Source organism: Pinus tabuliformis, chromosome 3_2, assembly GCF_031772625.1.
Source record: "Pinus tabuliformis cultivar Carrire ecotype Pingquan chromosome 3_2, CPIR1, whole genome shotgun sequence".
In the NCBI taxonomy this organism is placed as follows: Eukaryota; Viridiplantae; Streptophyta; class Pinopsida; order Pinales; family Pinaceae; genus Pinus; species Pinus tabuliformis.
Genome location: NC_142302.1, coordinates 982,271,479 through 982,299,002, shown reverse-complemented (window position 1 = coordinate 982,299,002; position 27,524 = coordinate 982,271,479). Strand labels below are relative to the sequence as shown.

Below are 27,524 nucleotides of genomic sequence, written 5' to 3'. Positions count from 1 at the left end.
TTGCTGGAGAAGAGGATGAATTTATGCCAAGTCTGAGGTAAATTTGCATTTTTTTTTAGGCTTATATTTTCGTCATCCGAATCAACCTTAGAAACCATTTTTTTCCCTTTGTTAGGCTAATGCAAGGATAGTTACATACTTTTCCAAGGTTTGCTACACACACATTTGAAGATTGTTGACTGAGCATCTATTTGAAAATTCTTTAGTACTATTCGCTAAAGTATTTGAGGCTTGGCCCTAAGGGATATTTTGTGGCTCATTAAAGACACAAGACCAGAATTTGTATAAAATTATTTCAGCCCTAGAACAAGAGGAAATTTAGATCTCCGTGGCATAAAATTTGATTAATTTTGTGGCTAAACTTGTCTACATTATTTGTTGGAGAAAATCACATTCTTTGTTTCTTTCACTTCTTCATGAGGCCCATCTTGGTCCTTCTATGGAAGATCACTGTGACATAAATATGGGCTTTGATCTCATAGTACTCCTACATCCTTGAGACTGAGCATCAATTGAACTAAGACCATACTAAGACTCTCTCAAGTGTCATTTCAAGGACTGATCGAGTATTATTTCATTGCAAAGTTTGAGGATTGTTTTAAAGGATTTCTCAAAGATTATTCACAAAATATTATTATGAAATATTATGGGTGATATAGGACCTTTTATGGAATTAGACATGGATGTCAATGAGTTCTTTCAAATCTTGGAAGAGCCCCCAACTTCACCTAGCCAAGAAAAAGCTACAGAAGAAGATATCAACAACAAAAAATAGCTAAACATTGGCACACTTTCAATGGGTTTAGAGTAATTCAACTTGAATATCAATTACAATTCCTATTTGCACAAATAGCACAGTCTCCAAGGGACTGATCAGATTCTTCTATTTGAAATTCTAAATATCTTCCTATTAGAGAGCTTGAATCCAAATTTGTGATGGATCAGTTTTGGCATTAGACTGGATGCCCCCAACAAACACGGGAAATAATATTGTCACATATTTCCACTGTGAATTCATTGAATTCTTAGAGGAATCATAAAAAGTCTAGTTTTATTGATGATGATCTTCCTCTGGTAAATACAAAATTAAGTGCAAACAATGTCAAAGAACCTATTTCAGGGACGAAGTTTCCAGGTTTCAATTGCAAGGGAGTAGGAAGACCTCACTCATACAAACAATAGTGACGAAGATGTCGAAATCACCCTTAACCAATTTGGACACACTTCTAAACCAGATAGTGTGAATGTTGATGCTCGTAGAAAACTTCCTACCTAGGATAAACCATCAAATAAAAACTCTGTAAAGAAAGGTTTGTGGAAGATACCACAAAAAAACTCTAACCTTTCATATTGGTATTCTCGAAAAATGCGCACCAATGCTAATGAAAGAATATTAGTTGGGTTGAAATTACATGGGTCATTTGGAACTGCATTGGGAGGAAAAGTTACATAAACGAAGCAGAATACAAGGAATTCTTACCAGCATTTAGAATTTAGTGTTGAGCAGAAACCACATGTCAAGGAGGAGTGAATGGGTTAAAATTTTGAATGGAAGTTACAAGTCATGGAGGAGTCGATCTATGCAAGTATTGAACACAACACACAAATCAAGAAGTCGAACAGTGGGAGTTTTAAACAAAAACGAAAAATCAAGGAGTGGAGCGGTGGGAGTTTTCCTTTTACTTGGAAATCAGGTTCACTAAATCTTGGCAAGGAAGTGATTGAGAAACCTAACATGAATGGTATTACAAACTAGAATGGTGATTTAGATATAGAAGACAAGCTTGATTACAACAATACAAGAAGGAACTTTCCTTCTACTCTAGGTTGTGCAAGATCCTTAAATGCAGTTGGTCTACATGTGTCATCTTGGCCAAAGGATGATGAAGCAGTGACATTCAAAGCAGTATTGCAGTACCAAGATCTGCCAATAGTGGAAGCTACCCCTAATGATGGTATTTTGTTGGTACCTTTGCTAAAGAACCAGAGGATTGCATTGGATTGGATGGTTCTACAAGAGACAACCAACATGCACTGTGCTGGTGGTATTCTTGCAGATGATCAAGGGCTTGGGAAGACTGTCTCAGTAATTGCTTTAATTTTGAAGGAGAGGCCTCCTAACATATCGCTTCAGGAAGATTAAAATCAAGTAAAGGTTGAAATATCTACTATAAATTTATCACTTCGAGAAGATTAAAATCAAGTAAAGGTTGAAATATCTACTATAAATCTAGATGAAGATGATGTAGTATCAACATGTTTGAAAATAAAGACATCAAATAATGATGCAAATGATATTTCTTTGGAGGAATGCATTAAGGGGAAAGAAAACACATTTTCTATGAAGAAAGGTCGACCATCTACTGATACTTTGGTTGTGTGTCCAAAAAGTGTTCTTAAGCAATGGGCATAGGAAATCTGTGACAAGGTTACCACAAAAGCCAATCTGTTTATCAATTTATATCATGGAAGAAACATGACAAAGGACATTGATGAGTTGGAAAAGCATGACGTTGTTCCGACTACTTATTCCATTATAAGTATGGAAGTTCCATAACAGGATCTTGGAGACAATTATGAAGAAGTTGAAAGAAACCCTGATGATTGTAGGTTTTAACCCCGTACAGAAATTACCTGCATACAAATTCTAAAAAATAGAAAATAAATATTAGTGAGAGTATAACACATAAAACAAATATACACAGAGATTTTCCCTAGATCCCAAAATCGAGACTAACAAATTGATTTTTCATTATGTTCCTTTCAATGTTACAATACATATATATACATGTCGAAGCATCCATAACCCCAATCCATTAACCCTAGATTAGAACATAATTGTAGTTCCCTTGACCAAATATACAAAATACCATGGACCGAAAACCATAACACCCAAAACCGTGTGCGAAACCATGCACAAAACCATAGGTAGGTCTGTCCACCTAATATAGGGTCCAAAGAAAAAAAAAATTGGGGCATTGCCGCAGACACCATAGGGGGGCGCTACCGCCCCTCTCAAGCCCCCTATGAGCCCCCCATCGCGCATATGCACAACAAAAGGGGGGTTCTACCCCCCCTCTAACCCCCCAGTTTAATTAGGGAAGCTAGTAGTGGAAAGAATAGAACACAATCCAACAATGATTATTGTCTAATTCACTAGAATTTCATCTTGAAATAAAAAGCATATGTTAGGTCCCTATACTACTACTGTAACCCCTTATTGTTATTAATGTAACCCCCTTATTGTATTATTGTGCCCATATAGTCCCCATGTATTTATTATTATGCCTCATAGAAGCCCACTATTGTTATTGTTGTGCGCCTACAATATTATTGTTATGTAGGCTCTGATTGTATTGGGATCCCTTAGAATCCTATATATAGAAAGGAGGTCTTGTCATTTGTATCATCCAAGAATTTTTCATTTATGTAATGTAAAGGAGGTTTCCCCCTCCAAGAGGCTAATTTTTAAGTCGTTGATCTATCTTTTCTATCTTTATGTGAGATGGTTTCATAACATTTGGTATCAGAGCTTTGGATTCTAGTGTTTCACTGCTCCAAACAGGTCATCGTGGAATTTTCTCTATAAATTTTTCTCTACAAAGTTTTAGAAGCTAAAAAAAACCAATTGAGCCAAAATATTTTTGAACCTCAGGTCTGAATTTCAGATCTTGTATCGCTATATTTTCAGAGATATGATCTGAGGAAGTTAGGGTTTTTGCAAGCTCCAGAATTCCATCTCAAACAGGCCATAGTGGAATTTTTGTTATAATGTTTTTTCTACGAAGGTTCAAACTATGAAATTAAAACCCATTTGAACTGAAATATGGTTAAATCTCGGACCCAAACTGTAGATCTTTTTTCGTTATATAATTGGAGATAAGGTCCAATACATTTAGGGTTTTTGCAAACTCCTGAATTATGTTCCAAATAGGTGACCTTGGGAAAATCATCATAAATTTCTCTGTGAGCATCAGATTGAAATTTCATAAGAAGCTATAGAAAGAGGACAGACTGCACTTTTCTATGTAATTGTTTTAGGTTTTAAGGTCAAAACAGTGATACTTGGAAGGTCATACAAGTTCAATCTACTGAACGAGTCTATAATCAGGTCATCGTAGGAGATTTGGCATAACTCTTTATTGAAGAATCCAATATTGATAAGACTAGTGGGGTTAGAAAGAGGACTCACAAGGCTACGATAGGCCAAAATTTTAGAACTTGAAGATCCAAAATTACAGAGTTACAATTGTTTAAATATCGAGCTCCTAAAAGAAAGAAAAATAATGACTCAAATCAAGAAAATAGAAACACCTAGTAAGAAAAATTGGATGGATGATTTGAAGAATTCAATCGAAGCTAAGATAAATAGTTTTATATGTGCCATGGAAGCTAATATAGATGGTATGGAAGAATATTTGAAGAAAGACATGGAATATTTGAAGAAATACATAGAAGGTTTGAAGGAAGGTGGGACAAATCTGCTACAAGAAAGTTCTCCTAATGACGAAATGGTAGTAGAGGAAAATCACGATGAGAAAAATAAATGTTAATCATGATTTCATAGAATCTAACATTGGATTTAAGACCCACCATATTCCAACATTGGATATGAGGAATTTTGATGGCAAGGATCCCATAACATGAATACTACAAATGGAGAAATATTTTGATATACAAGATGCGCAATTGTTACAAAAGGTACGTATTGCATATTTATATTTAGAACCAAATCAATTTTTATGGTATAAAGGGTTTTGTTCTCGTAAACCACTTGTCACTTGACCAATTTTCATGAAGGAACTGATAGCACATTATGAAGATACAAAGAGCAGTGACACCTTCTTTAGCTAATTGAAAAATCTCAAACAAAAAGGTTCGATGGAAGAGCACATTGAGGACTTCCAAAAATTGAATAGAAGGGTAAATGATATTCTCGAGAAGTAGAGGATTGATGTATTCATATGGAATTTAAAGGATAACATACAACATGAGGTTCATCTTTAGGAACCTGATTCATTGGAGAAGGCATTCAAGATCGAAAGAAAAATTGAAAGCAAAATTCTGGCAACAAGAAATCGTACCACTCACAACTATAAAGTTATAAGTGTTTTTGCTCCTAGCCTTCCACAACCTACAAGGTTGACACCATAAAATTTGAAGAAAAAGGGGAAAATGGCCTCTGTTACAGTTGTGATAACAAATACACTAAAGGTCATAAATGTGCTGAGAAGAAATTATTTTACATTGATTATGAAGACGAGGAAAAAAAGGATCAAGAAACAACAAAAGAAGAGGATATACACCAGGAACCAACCCCATAGAACGAAGAAATGAATCCGAACATATCTTGTAATGCATTGGCAGGAATTACCACTCCTCAAACTCTCAAGATAGAAGGAAATATCAAGAATAGAAAGGATAACCTCACTTTCAAGTAGAATCGAATGAAACAATAGGCAGATAAACATCGCAGCGAAATAAGTTTTGATATAGGTGACTGGGTATGTTTATGAATACAACCATACAAACAAATGTCCCTCAAGAAGGATAAGAAGGACAATAAATTATCACCAAAGTACTATGGTCCTTACAAGGTGCAGCAAAAGATTCGTAATATGACATACAAATTGGAGCTTCCTTGCATCTTCCCGAGTGCCCCCAACTTTCCATGTTTCGTGCTTAAATAAGGTTATAGGTGACAAGCTCCCAATTCAAACAATATTGTCAAAACTTGCTGAGGAAGTAAAAATCATATTGGAACCTGAAGCAGTCATGAAAATAAGAACCCAAAAGCTATGAAATTGATCAATTTTAGAGTATCTCATCAAGTGGAAGAACTTACCCACTAAATATTTCACATGGGAGGACACAAATTTTATACAAAAGCATCCAGAACTACTCAAGTGTTGAGGACAACACTTTTTGAAGGAGAGGGTCATGTTAGATCCCTATACTACTATTGTAACCCCTTATTGTTATTAGTGCGACCCCCTTATTGTATTATTGTGCCCATATAGTCCCCATGTTGTTATTATTATGCCCCATAGAAGCCCATTATTGTTATTGTTGTGCCCCTACAATATTATTGTTATGTAGGCTCTGATTGTATTGGGACCCCTTAGACTCCTATATATAGAAAGGAGGTCTTGTCATTTGTGTCATCCAAGAATTTTTCATATGTGTAAAGTAAACGAGTTTGACCCCTTGAAAAGGTTGATTTTTAAGTCGTTGATCTATCTTTTCTATCTTTTTGTGAGTTGGTTTCATAATAGCAGATGTTAAAGACTATTAAGAAGACACGTCTAGGAAGAAAATGTCTCCTCAAGTGAACTTGTTCCTCACCCTCTTGCATGAGTGGGTTAGTTTAGGGTGGTTCTAGATGAAGCTCAAAGTATTAAGAGTCATAGGACCCAAGTTGCTAGAGCATGTTGGGGTTTACGAGCTAAACGAAGGTGGTGTATCTCTGGGACACCAATATAGAATTATATTGATGATCTTTTCATCTACTTTAGATTTCTTAAATATGATCCATGATGTTTATAAGCCTTTCACTTCCAAAATAAAGTTTCCAATTTCCAGAAATCCAATTTCAGGATACCAGAGGCTCCAAGCTGACCTGAAGAAGGTAATGCTCTAATGCTCAATAGGTACTACCATTGATGGGGAGCCTATTATTACATTACCTCATAAAATAGTTACCTTGCAGAAGGTTGAATTCTCTGCAGAAGAACGTGATTTTTATCACTTGCTTGAAGCTCATTTACAAGCTCAATTCAAGGTCTACGCTGTTGTAGGAACTGTGAAAAAGAACTATGTGAATATATTATTGATGTTGTTATGTCTTCGTAAAGCATGTGATAATCCTCTTCTTGTTAAAAGTTGCTTATTCATTTCTACTTGGAGATCTTCTGCAACAAGGATGCTACCTAGGGAAAAATAAATTGATTTGATAAATTGTTTGGAAGGTTCATTAGCTCTTTGTGGCCTTTGTAATGATGCCCTTGAAGAAGTTGTTGTCACCATCTGCAACCATATATTTTTCAATCAGTTCATATTAGATCACCTTACTCAGTCATACGATAGCATTTTCCCTAATGAAGGTTGCAAAAGGCATCCATTACAACAAAATCCTATGATTAACATCCCTTTTTTCTTCCTTTTTTGCGTCCAGAGCCCATTTTTGGTGCTATTTGTGTCCATTGATCAAATATGTGCAAAACGTGATGCATATTTTGCACTGCGTTTTGCACCAAGTCTTACATCAAGTTTAACACCAGGTATTGTAATAGGTTTTACACCAGGTTTTATGCCAAGTTTTGTGCCATCCTTTGCACCATGTTTTGCATCAAGTTTGGCACTCGATTTTGTTTCACCAACTTTTGCATCCTCTATTGCATCCACTTTTTGCGCCTACACTTGCATCAACTTTTGCATCATCTCTTGCATCCTGTTTTGCATCATTCTTTTAAATCATTTTTTACGTTCATTTTTGCATCCTCTTTGTGTCAAGTTTTGCATATAATTTTCTTGCATCCAATTTTGCATCTTGTTTTCCATCCATATTTACATCCTCTTTTTCATCTATTATTGTGTCCATTATTGCATCCAATTTTCATAATTTTCACCTAGTTTGCCACCTCCCTTTGCACCCATTTTTGCTTCTAATTTTGCATCCATGATCGCATCCTCATATACATCTGGGTTTTCATTGACTTTTACATCTATTTTTGCATCCATTTTTGTATCCACTTTTGTGTCAAGATTTGCATCCTGTTTTGTGTCTCGTATTACATTACTTTTTCATTGAATTTTGTTGCATCAACTTTTGCATCCTATTTTGCATCCATTGTTGCACTCATGGTTATGTCCAAATTTTCATCCCTTTTTACATATTATTTTTCATCTTCATTTGCTTTTTTTTTCATCTATCATTACATCTACTTTTGTTGTGCCACAACTTGTGCTATGTTTTTCACTTACTATTGTACCCACATTTTCTTCCAATTTTTCATCCATCTTCGCATCCTCTTGCACATCAAATATTGCATCCACTTTTGTGTTGGGTTTTGCGTCTCATTTTGTATCTTCTTTTGCATCCACTTCCATTGCATCCATATTTTGCATCTAGTTTTGTTTCTTCTATTTCACCCATGTTTGCATACACTTTTACATCCCTTATTGCATCTTGTCTTGCATCTAAGTTTGCATCATTTTTTGTTTCTGTTATTACATCCACTTTCTCATCCACTCTTTTTGTGCCACAATTTGTGCCATATCTTGTGCCTACCATTGCAACCCACATTTGTTTCCACTTTTGCATCTACATTTGCATCCTCTTTTGTGTCTGTTATGCTCCTATACCAATAGGTGTCATATTTCATGATTGACTTGATTAGCTCTACAATATGTACATACCTTTTCTTACTTCAAAGGTTTTCCATATTCTCAAAAAATAAAAAAATTTAAAAAATGTAAAGAGGGTATACCCTAAAAGAAAAATCAAAGGGTGAAAAGATAAATGGTCAAAAGAAAAAATGAAAAGAAATGAACCCCAAATGAAATTGACCAGGTAAGTGTGCAAGTCCAAATGCCACTACTATTTTATGTTTCTGTAAAGGAAGCATCATCTACAGCTTGTTGAACTTTTTTCCACAATTGATGAATGGCCAACTAGCTTAATCTTGGCCAGTTCAGGTTTGAATTTCTTGTTTTAGTGATAGAGAATGAAAGTCTGTCCAAACTGTTTAACCTTGGCAGATAAATAGATAGGCAGAGAAGCAAAGGATCTCGACTGTTAAATCTGAGCCCTTGGAAGAAATAGGTGCAGATTTAGATAGGCTTATCATGCAAAGAAAATAAAATTGATGAAGGGTTGCCAATCTAAGTGCACCCAAAGAAAAGAAGAAAAAATGTTAAGTACAGTAGGCTGGGTAGGTAGTTTTGGTGTTGCAAAAGCATACTTATGATTGACTTTGTCTCTCAAAATGTTCATCTTACTGTTATCATAAGTACCATGGCAGTTTTATACTTTGATGTAGTTCAAGCGAGGAATGACTAACTCCCCTTCACACTTCTCCCCAATTACTTACTAAAATCCCTCAAAAGATACTAAGATCTGCTTAATATCCTTGAAGTCGCTCATTCCCTCTTTCGTCTGATGCCTAAGTAAAACCCCACTCTTTCTTAATGAAATGACCTCATTTCTTGTACAAATCCCTATTTTTCCCTTTTTTTGCCTAAATTTTGTAACATCATACTTAGTGCATTCATTTTCAAGTTTCATATTAACAGAATAACTTTATTATATAAATCCCTTGTAAATCTTCTCAATTCCTGTAATATGTATATATGTTAAAACCCCAAAAACTTTATTATTCTCGCTCTTGACTAAACTATAGCCATATATCGTTGTTTTAATGGAATTATAGGTTTATTTGAAACTTTATAATAACCATTCCTCCGCACGCATAATTCGGGATTAATTAACTTTTGGTTAATTAATAACCTAATCTCAGCCGTGATAACCAATCAAAATCACCCCGGTACTGTTATAAACCATTATTTAATACTGGGCCCCCCGCACTGTAACCATCTGTCACCTCCATAGAGTGCCCACTGTCCGATCGGTGCCTTCCCATCGAACGGCCAATATACATATTGGTAGCCCTCCATCCGCTAAACTTTACCATCCAAGGGTTTGGCAGTATCACTGCCCGTACCCGGACGCATGTCACACTCCCACGCTGCTCGCGGCCCTCCCGTCCAAAACTACTTTAATCCATAAGCAATCTAGGGTAAACCACTTACCACCCTCCCGTTGACCATCCGCCATGTCGATGCCACGTCAGTGTCCCGTACCCTCTTCTACGCGACAACACATCCCATCATGCTGACGTCATCCGCTCATTAAATGCCAAAAAATACCTTCCAAATTGATTTTCGTTAAATAGACGGTAAAATGTCATTTTCGTCCCGATTTTCTGCAAACTATGCTCCATGCAAAGCACGTCCAGTTGACTATTCGAGCAGTTAGCCCGTCACCTAGCCAAGAAAGTCCAGTGTCATGCTCCACGATCCACCATTAGACCTGCAAATTCACAGTTTCACCTCTGCAATCCAGGTATTTATCCGTGTTTACCCTACATACCTGCAATTTCACTTTTCCACAAAGAAATTCTGCCTGAAAAAGCCAATTTTAAGCTGAAATCAGTTTGTTTAGTGCATAAGAGACCCTAAAACCTGCTGTTTGGTCCAAATTCTGCACATAAAGCCCAAATTCCTATTTGAATACATAAGAACCAAACATGGAAGCCCCCATAGCCCTGAATGTCACACCCATGAATGCACCTTATAAAGACTTGAATTATCTACCCTTGGCTGGCAGAGATTTCCAAATAAAAGACTTAACTGGTGATAGTAATCATCTTCAGACCTTTTGCCAAATCAGAGATAGCCATCTAAGCAGCTCTGACATTTTTGGACTATGGGAATCAAACCTTCCCATGTACTTTCTTCCCTCAGTCCATGTTTTCCCAGATATCATTCACCAATGTTGTGCCAGCTATGAACCTGTCCACAGAGCTGTTATGTCATCCTCCCAAACTATCCTATTTTCCATAACTACTGAATACATCAATGAGATGATACATTTCCATTCCACTGAGCCCCTTTCTCGTCTCTCCATGGGATTTTTTCTTGAAAACGCTTCTCAATTACCTAGCTCAGAGATAACTCGCATTTCCCAGACGTTCATGATACCAATGCACCAACCTGAAGGCCCTCCTCCTTATTTGCACACCTTTTTCACTGAGACTGGAAAGGTCATTCTCGACATGATATCCTTGATCATAGGATTTAGATCTAGTGAATATGTGGATGATATCACCCTGGTTCTATTATCTGTCTTTACTCCAGGACAACTCCATGCTGTCATGTATGACTATGCCACTTTCATTGCTGACAAAATCCATGCTCAATTCATGAATCTGGAGAGGGAAGGAGTGTTTAAATACACTTCTTATATATACCATTTGTTGTTATATTATCAGCCAGATAGCTTTCCATTTCCCATCCGAAACTGGACTCAAAGGGAAATCAGAGGTCTGTGATCTTTTGGAGCTCAGTTTTCCATGACTGTGACTCCCCTTATACCTATAGTGAATTCATTGACTTATTTGTGCACCCAGCCTCCACTCTGTTGATAGGAGCTCCTCCTCCTATAATTACTGGTGATATGAAGAAAATTTTACAGTTGTCCAAACAATACAGAATAGGTGACTAGTACCTCTACCAGAATCACATTGAAATCAGAATATACAGATGTGAACTATGCCCATTCAAGTTGCCTAGGTACGTGCCTATGAGGTTATTTGCATTAGAATATTTCAGGTAGCTCATTTATGCAGACGTAACCCACTTTTGTAATGTAAGGAAGAAGGCTTAGCTGAGAATCAGAAACCAGTTAGGCCCTTATGTCATAAATTTTAGGGATGCATGGAAAGATGTTGAAAATATCATAGAAGAACACCTTAAATTCAAGAAGAGTTTTCAGTAGGTGCCCTATGACCCAAATAGTTTCACAAGTGACAGAAGGGTAAAAAAATAGGTTGTTAGTATATGTACGTCATAGGATTCCAGAAATTTAATAATATGCAAATCAGGAAGAATGGGTAGAAGGGACATTAGTAGAGGAAGTTAGTGAACAAGAAAAGATGGAAAAAGCTATGAAAGATCTTGAAAAAACCCTTGACCTGGACTCTTTTGGACATGTATCTTTCAAGTTGCCTCAACAATCAAGAGTTGGGACATCCTCTGCTGGAACTTCTCAGCAGCCTGCACAGAGAACCAGCGCATCAGTCAAAGGGACTTCAAAGGGCAAAGAGGTGGAAACAACAGAACAACCAATCATGACCGATCAGCCAGGGGGGTCTAAAGAACAGGAACAAGTACAAATTCCTCTAGCCCAATCTAAGGCGGCAGAAATCCCAGCTTTACAAACTCCTCTAAATGAGGAAAAAGGCAAGAAAAGAGATAGAGAAGAGGCCACACCTATCAGTGGACTTGCTGAACAACCAGGAGAAAAGAGACAAAGGCTGAATCCTCTGTCAGAAGAGGAAATTATTGAAGAAACGACAGACAGTCTAAGAGGTGAGACGGTGGTCAGCCAACAAATCTCCCCAGTGGTGGATGCATCAACCAGCTCACATAGACAAGAGCTAGAAAGGCAGCATAGTGCAGAATTATCGTCCACTAGGCCACAAAGAAAACAGTCCTCAGACAGTAAACAGACTTTCACAGAAATTAAGGCTAAAAATGAGCTTGTAAGAATTCAAATGTACAATCAATACTTGAAGATGGCCCCTTCAAACTGGCAAAGATTAATGTCTGCATATGACATCAAAGAGGGAAAAATGATAATGAGCTATTTTAAGCCAAAGGTATAGCAACCCAAGTCAGCAACAAATTTCATCAGAACAAACTTGGAGGTCCTAGCCAAAGATATTCATCCAATGGACCAAATTGAACTTCTTAAACAGATGGGAGAAATGGTTTATTCTACACTGGCTGACAAAGCAATGTTGGCCCATCAGTTGCAAAGTTCCTTAGACAATACCTCTGCTCAATTACATTTGAAGAAAGCCTCTTCTCTGTCCAAGGACAACAGGACCAAATATTTAGAAGAAATCATTATTGAACTGGGACATGATCCCAAAGATGCTAAAGGCGTAAAGGAACTTATAAAGAAGAAAGAAGAGGACATTGATACCTTGAGGAAACAACTGAAACTACCTCCTTCCATGCATCCACAGACCGCAGAAGTTGTGCAGTAGAAATCAGAAGAAGACATGATGGACCTTCTCATGAAGCTCAATGAAAGATTAACTGATACAGAGTAGGCACTGGAAAAAGCATTAAGAGAGAAGCAGGGAGAGTCAACCTCCCAGCCACCTGAGGTAATTCCTACAGTCACAACTGTAGTCCCCTCAACAATTGCATCAGCATCAGCTCCGAATGTCCTAGCACCTATAGCAGAAATAATTACAGGTACAGAAATAGCAGCAACAACACCAGGCAGCAATACAAGTATGAGCACAGAGGAATTAATAAAAGCCATGGAAGAATTGAGACTCTAAGTTTCAGAACTAAAGCAAGTAAAGGAAAAATTGGCAAAGGTGGAAAACATTAGAGAATAAAGTGAAAACTTTGGAGAAGGATCTCACTATGGATAAGCCTCTGGCAGAAATTAGAGGAATTCTTTGGACCAACATCAATCAATCCCTAAGCAATGTTTGGCCATCTATCCAAACTATCTATGAGCAGGTTGACTTAGTAAATGCAACACATGGAGAAATTCAAAAAGCAAGGGCTTTATTAGGGCAAATCCCTGATCAAGCCAACCGACTCATACATTTTTTGAATTACAGAAATAGAGAACAACTGGAACAACTTGGCATCCCAGACAGGATAGGCACCACTTTGGAAATCAAAAAAGTTCTAACCAAGAGAACTTTAATGCAGAATTTGGAAAAAAGATGCCAGGATATGCAAGTAGAAATTAATTCTTTCATGCAAAGGTTTACAATTTTGCAGGATAAGGGGCTTCCAAGTCTTTCAGGAGATAATGATTGGCTTATGAAACACACAGATTATGTACATAAGTTGAACACATATGCACTTGATCAAGTTAATTCATCAACAAGTGCTTTAGGAGTAAAAGAACTCCCTACAGGCCAAAGTCTCTATGATAATTTGGAGAGCTTATTTTATATTGAACATGAAGTGAAACATCTATTTCAGCTCCAGCCTAATTTTATCAGATATACTGAAGTTGATGAAACCTTGAGGAAACTTTAGAGACATAAATTGCCAGAGCAACAATGGTGGGAAGACATGTTGGGGATCCTGTAAATTCCTCTTGGATAAAACATACATTTTGTTCTATTTTTCCGTGATAGAGATAAACAGACATAAAAGAGGCTCACGCATGTCAAAGTACATTTGTTTAGGTTCAAAGGATGTCTGGCAACGACGGAGCAGCCAATGCAGAGTATCAGTGGGAGATAGTTGTAAACCGACTCACAAAACCTATCTCCGGTACATCCAATAAAGAAGGAACGGCCAGCACAGCATCAATTTATTGTTTCCCTATTTCCGAGACCATTTGTCTCTATCTTTTTGTAAAAAGGGGGTTGATCATCACTAGATATTATCTCCTTCAGATATTTTGTAAGATATTTTGATATTTTGTATAAATACCCCCCCAAACGAAGTATTTGGGGTTGGTTGGTGGGTATTCATAGCTCTTGACTTTAATACTGAAATTATTTGGAATAAAAGGCTGTTGGAACCATTTTTGTCTGGCCTACTAGATGAGGAATTGATGCTAAGGACCTGTTATAGAATTCTTGAATCATCTTATGGATTAATAAGTCCCTTCTAACTTGTGTTTTATAGTGTCTAAGTTTACTATATCATCTATGTTTCATGATCTGAATAATAGAGAGAAAGAATAATTCAGAATTTTCTTGATTGCACTCTGTCTTCAGTCTTTGTTATTCTCTATGTTTTCTTCAGAATTAGAATAAATAGTGAATTCTTAATTGCTCATGTTTCCTGATTCTTTCATATTGAGTATTTGCTAAGGAATTATTAATTTCTCCTTAACACTAATCATCCATCTTTCCCTCTGTTAATATGATTAAGGATTCTTAACTACCCTTCAACCATTTGACTCCATTCCATCTAATTCTAGCCTTTAAATTGTTCCATGTTTGACTACATTGCTCTTTGATGCCATCCTCTGTTAAGAAACCGAATCCAGAAAATCATCTTTCTTGAATCCATCATGCCCAATGGACTGAACTATTCAATTTACCTCACTGTTCTATTGAATTCCACCATTCAAACACAAAACAAAACCCTTGAAATTCATAACTAGCCTAATACATTATAAAACAACGCTAAATCATAAAGAGAGAGCCCTCTCTGGATACAGATTGGCTAGAATCTGTATCTAAAATATTGGTCTATGGTTACCTCGGCCATATTCCCTTTCTTACAACTTTTGGGAACAACCTGAGTGATAACAGTGTCCAAGTTTGCATCAAATATTGTTTATGTTTTTTTCATCCCATTTTGCATCTACTTTTACATCCACTTCTTATGCTTCCAATTTTGCATCTAATTTTGTGTCCGCTATTGCACCATGTTTGGTCCATGTTTACATCCCTTTTTGCATGAAAGTTTGCCTCCTTTTTGCATCCAAGTTTGTGTCTTTTTTTTCATTCATTGTTGTATCCACATTTGTTTCACCACACTCCATGCTAAGTTTTATGCCTACTATTTCACCCATGTTTTCTTCCACTTTTGCATCAACGTTTGCATCTTATTTTTTGTCCACATTTGCATCAACTATTGGATCTACTTTTTCATTCACTATTGTGTTAATTTTTCTGTTTTGTTTTGCATCTACTTATGTTGTTTCCACTCTTCATCCAATTTTATGTCTATTGTTGTCCCCATTTTTTTTCACTTTTGCATCCCTTTTCCAACACATCATATTTTTTTGCATTGATGATATTTCTTATGAGATTGACAATTATGAACAATCGATGACAATGTCAATAATGATGATTATGATGATAATGAAGATGATGGCGATGACATGAATTGTGATTATGATGATAATGTCAATGATGATAAAGACGATGGGGTTACAATGACAATGATGATGACGATGCTAATGACCTTCACCAATCTTCCCAAGTTTTAAATGTTTTCATGGTCATAATCATAATCATAATATTTGGCATCATCTTTCAAGTCATCATCATTATCATTATTTTTATCTTGGTCATCATCAACAATAATATTGGCAGGAATGATGATGATGATGTCCATGACGATGATGAAAACAATGATGATAGAAATTACATTAATTATGATGATGGCGATGACGAAAATTATAATAACGATGATAGTGGTAGTGATGACGATGATCATCGATCATCCCTCAAAAATAGAGTTGTTATTTCTCTTGCTTATATTATGTGTCCTAACAACCCTTTTCTAGCACTCATAACATTTTTTGCGTTGATGATATTTCTTACAACACCTATAATTATGAACAATTGATGACAATGTCCATAATCATGATGATGATGATGACAAAATGAATGGTGATTATGATGACAATGCAATGATGATGATGGTGGTGGTGATGATGATGATAGGAAGATGATGCCGATGACCTTAAAGTCATGGATTCATGAACTTACTAGTTTCAAGATCATCTTCTGCATACATATTACTATCAGACTTTTTACATTTTCTATCTCTCTTTAGATATTTCCCTCTTCTCAATAATATCAATTATCTTTTCCATATACATGAGATAGAGTTAGAGGGTCAACTCATCTGTAGATGCCCCATTTATTATGATATTCAAGGGATGTTCTATTGTCTTTATAAAGATTTGGAAGGATCATTTTTTACTCTCTTTCAATACATGTCTAACTCTATTTATGAGGGAGGTCCTTGGATTTAGATATTTATATAAGGCCTTATGTGGCCTTCCCCTTTTGAACTCTTTTGAATGGGATCACTGCTTTCCATGTTTTCTTTCCTACATAGGGCCAATTTTGACAAACCAAGATTTAAACTTCTTCAACTATAAAATTGGTGATGCCTCATACCTCTACATGACCCCCTCAATAAGACATATTTCTTCAGAGATACTATTGAGGACTTCCCATCATAGGTTGCAGGTTGGATGTAATAGGACCTATTACCCTACTTCATGTTGAGAAAACAAGTGTTAGAATAAAATGGTTGATTTATCTTAACATGATAATTAATTGTGAATGTTTTTTGGCTTATTATTACTCAGATTGTCTTCTTCATCAAGCAATTACAGAAAAATGAAAAACATAAAGATCGTAAGGAAACAATGAACACCAAGAATTAGGCTTTGATTCAGGGAAAAACCCCATAAGGGGGGAACCCAAAAATACTTCTTTTATAAAATTAGATCAAAATGAGATATACAAGACCCAATACCAAGGCCAAGATTGCAACAAATATGTAAGTCAAACCTACTCCAAGTCTCCTCCAACCAAGTCAAAGTCAACAAAAGTCAACATTGATTAAGCACTCTAACATAAGGTCAAATCACATTTTTTTTGGTCTTGTAGTGAAGGATGAAATTCATACGTGTAATTTTCATAGAGAAGCCACAAAATCTTCACACGTGTGTGCAAAAATAGGCTGGAAAAATCATAGTTTATCTATCCTTTAATTCCAGTTGTCTTTTGTTATTGTTTGGCATAAGAAACAATGTTTTATGATGAAAGTGATTGATATTCCAAGTGAACAAGTTGAATGATATATATACCTATCCAAGAGGGTCAAATAGTTACCTCTCAAGACGACATGTTCAAGGAGGGCCGACTTGGTCTTGTGTTGATTATTTGACTCAAAATAAAAATTCCTTTTATTTTTCTTTCAAAATTCCAAATGGGACTTGACTCAAATACATTTATCTTGACTCAAAATAATTTATTTTTGAATCTATAAGAATGAAGAACATTCTTTGACCAAAATGAAACAATAATAATGAATGTAATAATAAATATTAATGATAAACATTACATTTTATTGCATTATGAAGACCGACACTAGTTACATTTTTCAAAACTCCCTATAACCTAGGGAGGTACTTATAATGAGGCAAAAAAGTACTCTCAAGTTCAAATATTCATATAAGAAGGGATCTGGATTGATAAACATCAACGATGATTTACATCATCATAACCAACATTGTCAAAATAACAAGGCCTTGACTAACAAGTTCTATCTCTCCATTAGATCGGATCACAATGTTGGGAGGCATAAATTTGGACACCACTACCTTTGTAGGCACTTACTCCACCAATATGTTCACCAGGTATGTCATCACATGATCATTTCCTAATCCACTGTCATAATATTTGGCAACACGAAATGTAGATACTCATGACTATTCTTATCTTGGAATGTACTTGACTTATGGCGGTTAGTCCTAGTCAAAGTACAAATTCTCAAAGAATATTGGTCCCAAATTTTTATCCAATCCACCATTATCCCTACTGGTGTCTTTACTAGGCTTACGACTGTTAGTCCTGACCATAGTACATGACACATGGATAATATGGTGTCCACCCTCACTCCCTCTCAACCAAGGAGGAGACATCCACAAGCATAACATTTTCTCAAGAATACCCATCATTTTCATAGAGAATAATGTCATTAATTTGTTTTCATTGCATGATGCCTTTATGATTAAGAATTCATAGATTTGTGGAAAAATATTTCCCCTTTTGTCATTGTGATGAAAGAAAATAAAAAGTGAAAGCAAAAATCATTAAAGATACACTAGAATGATTTATCTAAGTCTAAACTATAAGGTTGAAGTGAAAATTCATGTAACTGTTATATCTATGAGTTGTGCCAAACTTATGAAAACATCATTCGCTAAGTCCTATATATAAGAAAAAGAAAAAGAAAGAAAAATAAGGTCTAATGAATGGTAACTCATGTATTCACTCCCTCTTTGGAAAACATATGAATATATACACTCCTAGTCACACTTGTTCACATGTTTGTGATGGTTAAATGATGAAGTCCTCTTTTCCCCTTGCATTTTCACTTCATAATTTAAGCACCTAATTGAGGATCTAGGGAATTTTTATTTCCTAAGGGTTTCATGTCTACTCTTGGTTTACTTATGTCACAATATGGTCAATTTATGTGATGGAGTGAAATACTAAAGTTTGTGGAGTTATTAGAACAATGTATTAAGTTAGTCACCACACACACATGTATCACATCTCATTGATCCACATGTATGGGTTGGAGACTCATTGCTTGAGAAATTTAATGGAGACTACTTTAGGGTTTTTATGATATAGCTTACAAAATCTCTTGGTAAACATTGTGATTCATCTTTTCTTTTCCTTGAGACACTTGAAAATATTGAAGTCACTCCCAATAATCCATGGAGATGTGGTGTATAAATTAATTTTGTTGGAAATAGAATTGAGAAATAGAGGTTTTCCATTTGCAGTATTGGAGTCATAGACATTGGATACATGGTAGTAGTCCTCGATGTCAATTAACTAAAATTGTATTGTCATAATGCCAAAAGAGGTAAACATATTGGTAACCTTGATGTCTTGATCACTCCAAATAATAGCCATTCAACCCAAATATCTCTAAGCATCAATCACTACTACTTGTAAATTCCTCCCCCATTTGATAGTTATATGAGGTAAAACCTCACTTAACATTTTTGTTTCTTATATCAACATTATTGCGGGGTGATTTGCATACCATTTTCCTTTTATGAGTCTTTGTTTTCCTTTACTATTTAGACCCCTCATGTTCCATGAGACTATTTTCATGGAGAATTTACACAGTTAGGAAGTATAATGTGATTAAAAAAACATGTTTCAATATTTAAGTTCTTGGACAATGCCACTTCATGACTCCTATATTTACTTAACCTGGAACCGAATGGTGAACTTGATGGCCTTAAGGGAAATATACCAATCAAAATGTCGAAGAGAGGTGATTTTTGACTTTATCACATACAAGTTAATATACTAAAAAAAATATCCTTAGCAATTTCATCAATCAATGAATCATTAAAAAAAATCCAAAACAATTTCATCAAGCAATGAATCATTACATTATAAAATACAATCTATAAACCTTTTGGGAACTTTTTGCTAAACCATGCTAAAAAACAACATATTTAATATTAATATTTAAGAACAATATGGACAATAATATATTTTCATAAATTAAATAACATGTTGTTAAGACTAAGAAAGGTCACTAACAAAAAACTAAAAATCATGAAACTAATGGGAGTGACCACTCAAGGCCACCATAAGACAATGAATCTATTAAGACCAAGATTAATGGGAACAAAGAGCTACATTGGACAAAGACAAACCTATTTTAACTTTATTGTTTTATTAGGTGCAAGTTGAACATCTCAAGATATAAATGAATAGCAGAATTAATTTTATTTCATTAAGAAAACCCAAGCGCATTCTATAACTTAACAAGGAAGAGATGTATAATACCCATCTCAACGACACAACACATGGGGTTAAGTTACTTTTTTTTATATAATTTAAACTTATATCATAAAATCACAAATTTAGCATGAATGGAATGTTTAAAATCCATTTTTATAAAAACAAAATATATTTTTTGTTATATTTTTTTTTACCAAAAACTAAATATATTTTTTTAGAAAAAAAAAATACTAAAACTAAATATATATTTAAAAAAAAAAACTAAAACATAAGAAAATATATATTTTTTAATTAAAAATAATTTTTAGAATTTTTAAAACACTTCCCTCCATTCTAAGAAGCAAAAATAATAATAGAAATAAGGAAATACCAAAAATCTTCCTTTCCTTGGTAAGTGTTTCCCACCATTCATTCCACTCCCTTGAGTTATTTCATAAAACAAAGATAAGTGTTATTTCACACTCTTTTGGAAAAGCCTATTGAGCTTCACCTGTGATATATCTATTATTTGATGGAGTCCTTGATATATTGATCAAGGTTTGATTCCTTGGAGATTAATTAGAGCAAAGAAAACATGAGCACTCTTAATTCCAATTTCAATGCCTCTGATGGTGGACACGAGGCAACGGAGGGGTTGCTATTGTGGTCAAAACTCTAAGTTCATTATCTCTGATGGTGGGCAAGGCAAGGGAGGGGGTTGCAGTTGTGGTCGAGGTCGTGGAGTTTTCTCTTTTACATTATATTTAGGGAGTTCAAAACAATTTTAATGGAATCATTATTGTCACTAGGTATAATGGATTTAGTGTGATAATGGATAAAATGAAGTAATTATTTGTGAGCATTTGCTCCTGAATGAACATTAGGATCCATTTTGTCATAGAGAAAAGTACATGAATTAAAAATAACTCAATATTTCATGCGACATTCATATTGTATGCAATTTTTTTTCTAAAAACCAATTTACTTTTTCGTGTGACATTCTTTTTTTGTTAAAATTTCTTCTTTCTCTAATCTGAATTACAATTGCAATTTGAAATAAAGCGTCAAGTAACTCTTAATTTACCAATCGTGCATGGACATCATAAGAAACATTCACAATATAATATGAAGAAGAAATGCGTACCTACTTCATATGCATTAAAAAATGCTTCTACTACTTAATGTGAATTACAAGTGTAATCTTAGTTGGATCTCCAATATATATTAAACCATATTTTCATTTTATTTTTTAGTATTATTAAATGTTATTATGTCCTACCTCATTTTATTGTAACAAAAATATGCATTGTGCTATAGAATTAGTACTAACATGTAATCTTGATTTTTTTTCCAAAACTCTAGAGGTAATGACCGAGAAGATGGTGATACATACTATGTTTAGATTACATCGTATATTAGAGATGATGATGATGATGAGGATGTCGATGGATTTGGTGATGATTATATGAATGAGATTATCAGGATGGTCAAGATGATGATCATGGAAATGATCATGAGGATGATCTTGGCAATGATTTTTGTGGTGCTAGCTAGCCATGCGTTATTTTTTATATTTAGTTGGGATGTCGTAATAAGGTAAGCATACATTTTAATTTTAGTTGATTCGAAGAATGATGATGATACTATCGGTACTATCTTCTTACCTTATGAATATGTTGAAAATTATTACATTTTTTTTATGGAGAATTATTGTGTATGATGTGATTCATATTTTTTTATGGATGTTGTGAATTTACCTTAGAATAATGATATCTATGAAACATTTTGATTTTGCAATCATACATTGGCTCTTAGTTGATTTGATTAAATATTATGATGATATTATCATTTTTATCTTGTTATTTTACGTATATATTGAAAATTATCAACATCATTTTGATGGAGAATTATTATGTATGATGATATTACTATGTTTTGATGGATGTTATGAATTTACCTTAGAATAATGGTGTTTACGAAAGATTTTGATCTAATAATCACACATTTGAATCTTAGTCGATTTGATTAAGGATTATGAGGATATTATTAGTATTATCTTGTTACTTTATATATGCGTTGAAAATTGTCAATGCTTTTTTATGGAGAATCATTATGTATGATGATATTACTATTTTTGGATGTAATGTTGTGAATTTATCTTGGAATAATGATATTTGAGATAAGTGTTGATTTAGTAGTCATATATGTATATTGAAAATTGTCAATGAGTTTTTGTGGAGAATTGTTATATATGATTATTCTGCTACCTTTTTTATGAATGTTGTCAATTACCCTTAAATTTGTTTACAAATATTAAGTTATCAATTTGAATTGTGATATCTTCTTAAATGTGTTATACATGAAAATACCTCATCATCGACTTGGAGGAGGATACTATGTTGTTGGTTGAAATACCCCTTTCTCCTAGGCTATATAATATTATAATACAAGTTATGTACCATGAGGACCACTTTATCCTAGTCTATAACAAGTTGTCCCCTTCATCTAACTTTTGTTACCAAAATTCTCACTCGGTCATGAGGAAAAAAGCTCGAGTTAACTAGAATTTGACACTCTTGTTCACTTTCATAAACACATATGGTGGAATGTGATCTCTTTATCCTAATCTTTAGTTCTTTTCCTAAAAAATAAAAGAATACAAAAGCAGGAAAGAGCCATAAAGTACGGGGAAGATTTTTCCTAAGCATAAAAGCATCTAAAAAGTGGAAAAAACCATTTTTATATGAGGAAACGTTATTCACCCAAAATCTTTTCCCCAAATTGAACTAATGAGGAATCTGGGAAATCTTCATAGCCTTCACGTTCCTATATATTGGAAGCTTGGCCATTGAGAAAAGGATGGAAATTATTGTATTTTCACGCTACTGAGATCTATCTTGAGAGGGAGAGTTTTGGACCTAGGAGTTGGGGGAGGTGTTGCTGCAACTACATCTGATGGTTGTATCTTTCCTCCAACTCCTTTATTAATATAGATCGGTTATTATTCCTTCCATATGCTACTATTCATTCTTTACTTCTTCCATTTAACTAATGAATGTATGGGATTTTGGTTTATATATATTTATCCAGTAATATTTGTATGTTTTTTATAGATTTGATTATCAAGATATTATATTGTGAAGGTTGCTTTGTTATCTCTCTTATGTGTAGGACCAATCTTTGGAGCTAGCTAGGAATGCCTACATTGAAAAATCCAATAAGACCTGCATGTGAGGACTCACGGGAATTCTTTCTCTTCTTCTTAATATCTACTCTACATCTTGATCTACTAAGAATCATCAACCTTAGAACAACCTTTCTCTTTCTCAGTATGTCCTAGGTTTCTGAGATAAACTTAGAGGGTTTTATGTTCATATAACCGTGCATTAAATCCCACAACAAAATGATATTTAGAAGATGTAATATATTTCACTATGTAATGGAAACTAGTAGAATGAACCCATAAAGGTGGTCATAAATGTGAATAAAAGTAAAACTATAAATAAGAAGCCAAACGTGGATGTAACCATGGATGCAAAAGTGGGAGTAGAATTGGATGTTAAACTAGCCATAAAAACAAGATGCAAACAATGACACAAAAAGGGTTTTAAAGTAGAATTTAAAAAGGGTGCAACACTAGACACAAAGAAGAGAACAAAATTGGGCATACAAAAGGATACCAAATTGGGCGCAAACAAGGATGTAAAAATGGACACCAAAATGTGGATGCAAAGAATGGTGTAAAATTAGGATGCAAAATTGGGTGCAAAAAGGATGTAAGAAAAGACACAAAACAAGATGCAAAATGGGACTAAAAAAGGGTGAAACGAAGGATGCCAAAAATGATGCATAACTAGATGAAAATTCAAACTAAAATCTAGGTGAAAAATGAGATGCAAATGTGGAAACAAAATGTGGTGGAAAAAAGGATGCAAATTTGGATGCCAAAAATGATGCAAAATTAGGCACCAAAAATGATGCAAAATTGGACATAAAAAATGGTGCAAAATTGGATGCAAAAAATAGGAAACATTGTGCAAAAATGGGCGTAAAAATGGCTCAAATTTGGATGCAACATTGGATGCAAAATGAGGTGCAACAAATGATTCAAAACTTGCTGCAAAAACAAATGCAAAAGTAGATGAAAAAAATGGCTCAAAATTGAACGTAACATTAAACACAAAATGGGATACAATGGTGGATGCAACACATGGTTGAATATAGGATGCAAATTTAGATGCTTAAAAGGATGCAAGAAATGGTGTTAAAAATGATGCTAAATTGGATGCAACAAATGATGTGAAATTAGATGCAAAATATGGTGCAAAATAGGATGCAAAAAAGGGAGACAAATAAAACACAAAATTGGATGAAAAAAGGGTGTAGAAATGCATGCAAGATTTGTCACTAAATCAAATTCAACGTACGATGCAAAATTGGATGCATAAAATGGTGCAAAAAGGGTAGAAAAATTGGCACAAAAATAGATGTAAAAATTGGTACAAAATTAGAAGCAAAAAATGGCATAAGACTTGTTACGTTTAGGTATGTTCTATGCTAGAGCAATTTATTTAAATTTTCACAGTTAGCAATCACATCAACATTACAATAAATTGCAGATAGAACATAAATATAAAATCGCAGAAGACAAGCCAAGACAAGAGGACACAAGATATGGCACGAGCCAGGGACAAACCCCACAATGTGTGGGGAAACCCTTGATCAATTCTTCTTTCATCTTCAAAGTTTAGTAGAGAAAGAGAGAGAGAGCACATTTACAATAGAAGTCAACACTTTGACTTGTCTAGATCTGAGCATAGATCATCTTCTATAACGATGAGAAGACATTCTTCTTCCATTGATCCTCCAAGGTGACTCCTTCACCTATCATCATCCTACATCGGGTTCTCAAGCTGCACCACTCCATACTGCATCATGCTACCCATGTCCATGATCATCATTCAACTTCATGCTGCCCATACTAATGTGCATCATCATCATGCAGCTACCTTAACATATGGAATTCTATCATTGCTGTTCATTGTGATAGGGCAGCTACAGGTATTATCACATCGTCCTCACCACAACTCCTAGGTTAGGTTATGATGGTATCTCCGAGACATCCGAGATGGTTAACAACCGTGACCTCGCTGCTGCTTTAATTCAAACTTGATTGTAGCCAGATTACTCTTTCTGCCCATGAATATAGTATAGTCATTTCCAACATCTGTGTATGACCTACGTATCATGTATCATGGCCTGCGTATTGTCTCTGCGTATATACTTCCTGCGTGACTATATCATACATGAATGTTGTGCATATATACGTAATTACCTGTGTGACTGTATCATGCTTGTGTGTATCTACTTCCTGCGTGACTGAATCATATGTGAATGTTGTGCGTATATATGTAATTACTTGCGTGATTGTATCATGAATGTTGTGTGTATATGACTATCATACATGAATGCTGTGCGTATATACATAATTACCTCTTCATAATTGCTGCTTGATGACCGCGGCACCCTAAACTGCGTATGAGTCTTCATGACCAGCTTATAGGGTTTCATCATAATACTGCGGCTACCCTTTAACGCATTTGGTTGCACAAAGAAAACTCCTCACATTTTTCTCTCTCTACACACCGAGGTCATAACCCTAACCAAAATAAAAGAACTCGACGGCATGCAGATTCGACACTTTTCTTTACATGACTACAGACGAAAACTCCATGTCCAAGATTCATGACGTGAGTTCCGAACATGCCTTGACAAAGTTGCGGCTCCATATTACAACAGATACTTTTTATCGCAGCTTCTCCTATGCTTGACTATGGGTCTTCTTGACTGCAGCTCTTCTCCTCCATGTAAAGATCTTTATTGCTGTGTATAAATATCTCTATACCTTGCGTATAAGTTATCACATGAACAGTGTGCTAGATTCTTCATTGGCTGAGAGTAAATAAGTCTTCATGACTGCGTTGATAAGTGTCTTCATGATGTGCGAATGTATATCTGCGTATTCTATTACATCATATAAATATCTTCACTTACTGTGGCTAAGTGACGGATAGATCTTTAGACTTGCGTATTAATATTTATGCCGTGTGTTAGATCTTCTGACCTGCGTTAATAACTTCATCGACAGCTCAGCGTATAGGGTTTCTATTCACAACGTAACAGTCTCCAGCATGAACAATGTGCAGGTTGGTTTTGGACAACATTCCCTTGACTGTGTTAATAACTTCATCGCTGGCTCAGCGTATAGGGCATCACGTTATAGGAGTCTCCATTGTTGTGCGTTAGAGCTAGGGCATCATAGGCCAGCATATATTTTCATGGTGTCTCTCTCCTACTCCAAAAGCCCAAGACGTGGAGAGGAGGAGATCACCTCAAGAATATGTGTGTGCAAATGATATCAAATCCTCATCTATTTATACCAAAACAAGGATGATGAATAGACACGTCGGTTGGGCTTCTAGAGCCTACATAAGAGCTGGTCGGCTTGACTATAATTACATAAACAAAATAAATTCATATCTCCATAAATACTTATCGGAATCGGATGATCTTTGGATCAATCCTACACCTCTCGATGAGAGGGATCCAATAAAAATATCAGCTGCCATAAATAAGCTGACCCACATAGAGTTTGGCCCTAGTTACCAATTTAACACTCCCTCTCAACTAGGGAGAACTCCATCCATTGATCCATAAGTCTGACTGTACTATCTCTGCCATCAGTGCCCTGCACTGTTTTGCCCAACTCTGCTCAACCCTGCTGGCTTTGCTCTACTCTGCTCAGCTCTGCTAGCTCTGCTCTGCTCTGCTCAGCTCTGCTAGCTCTGCTTTGCTCTGCTCAGCTCTACTGGCTCTGCTCTGCTCTGCTCAACTCTGTTGGCTCTGCTAACTCTACTCTGCTCAGCTATGCTGGCTCTGCTCTTCTCAGCTCTACTCAGCGCTGCTAGCGCTGCTCTGCTCTGCTCAACTCTGCTGGCTCTACTAGCTCTGCTCTGCTCAACTATGCTGGCTCTGCTCTGCTCAGCTTTGCTGAACTATGAAGAAGAAGAATTGATCGAGAATGTCTCATACCATTCTCCACTGACCCGAAGTCAAACTCAGAGTGCGTACCATTGGTCCCAGACCAGTCTCAACCGAACCAAAGTCAGCGTCATAGTAGGTACCACTCCTACTACTGGTCCCAGACTAGTATTGCAGTCTTAGAGAGTGTACCACTAGTCCCAGACCAGTCTCAGTGGACCCGAAGTCAACGTCATAGAATGTACCACTCCCACTGGTCCTAGACCAGTACTGCACTAACACAAAGTCAGTCTCGGAGTATGTACCACTGGTCCCAGACCAGTATCATTGATCCCAGATAAATGGAGGACATCCTAGCGTAGGGAGTATGGTAGATACAACGATGCATCCATTGGTACTACTATGGTCCCTAACTTC

At 35.5% G+C, this 27,524-nt stretch overlaps 1 pseudogene; it reads left to right on the top strand.

Annotated features, from left to right (window-relative positions):
* Positions 1-1,564: 1,564 nt before the first annotated feature.
* LOC149183906 (helicase-like transcription factor CHR28) overlaps positions 1,565-27,524 on the top strand; it is a 112,435-nt pseudogene continuing 86,475 nt past the window's right edge.